The sequence below is a fragment of the Capsicum annuum genome, chromosome 6 (genome assembly GCF_002878395.1).
Source record: "Capsicum annuum cultivar UCD-10X-F1 chromosome 6, UCD10Xv1.1, whole genome shotgun sequence".
NCBI classification, from domain to species: domain Eukaryota; kingdom Viridiplantae; phylum Streptophyta; class Magnoliopsida; order Solanales; family Solanaceae; genus Capsicum; species Capsicum annuum.
Genome location: NC_061116.1, coordinates 3,672,027 through 3,673,320, shown reverse-complemented (window position 1 = coordinate 3,673,320; position 1,294 = coordinate 3,672,027).

Below are 1,294 nucleotides of genomic sequence, written 5' to 3'. Positions count from 1 at the left end.
AGAAAATAAAGATAGATAGTGAGACCAAGATTATTACAAGATTAAGAACCAAGTGTATTTCAACACTAACCCCTAATGAATGTAACAATGAAAACCACACTCTTACGGTGACCACCAAGGAAATGAACTCACCTCAAGATCTACCGTTTCCAAGCAAAGATCAATATTGGCTTTTCCAAGCCCTATGCTAAGGATGACTTTTCCAAGCCCTACAACTAAGGGTGTTACACTCTCAAAAGAGAAAAATATGTCTTTCAATTCTTCATCAGTCCAAATCTAATGAAAATAAGACTAAGGGGGCCTATTTATAATATATTACAAATGAAGATAAAAAGACCACTTTGCCCTTAATGAGAGGAGTGGCCATGGTGTGTAAATACACCATGTGTAATGTCCAAAATGCCCTTAATTAAGGTCCAAAACCGTGAGTCCTCAACCTTAAATGGTCCAAGCAATCTTCCACACGCGAGATTGCTTTAAGTTATGCTCAAAACGGGTCCTCCAAGCATGTTCTTGTATTCTCGAGGTGACCAAGTCTTGAGCCTCTATGTGTTGGCCTCCAAAAATGTCATCAAAAGATAAGATGGCCATTTGTCCTGTATCATCCTCCCCTTCTTGAAAAGGATTCGACCTCGAATCCAAACGTTGCAAAATCGAAAAGAGGACAAACAAATACAAACTCCTCATGGAATGAGGGTTAGGGTTAGCATAACAAATCATCTCAATATGCAAAGGTTGGACATATTTGCAATATAACCAAGAATCCTTTGAAAGGAATATTAAAAACTCAATAAAAGATGTACAAAGGATTTGGTTATAGGATATATCAAGAGTGACACTTTGCTTGTCATGTAGACCAAGCAGCAAGTTTGGTGCACCAACATCACCATTTCTAAATTTGGCACTGGGGTCAAATGGGAAAAGTGGCCATAGACACGGGTCTCAACAACACTTCCCTTTCCCGTGGTCTACACCCAAATTAAATGACATACTCTCTACAATAACATCCATATCATCCAAAGAAAATAGAGAGTAGAGAAAGGTATCACTCAAATCGACTTCTACTAAGGTGCTCTCATGTGTGTACTCACTACTAGTTTCCCAATAATCACCATGAGTACTCTCAACAATGAAATCACACAAAGTAGAAGAAGAAGTAGCTTCCGCAACTACACATTCCTTACCCTTAAGAGAACTCTCATCTTCCAAGAAGAGATTTCCCTCTTTAGGAGGAATGTTGTCACACCATAGTGGGTTAGCATATAGGCTATAGCTTCCAAGGCAAGCTATACCA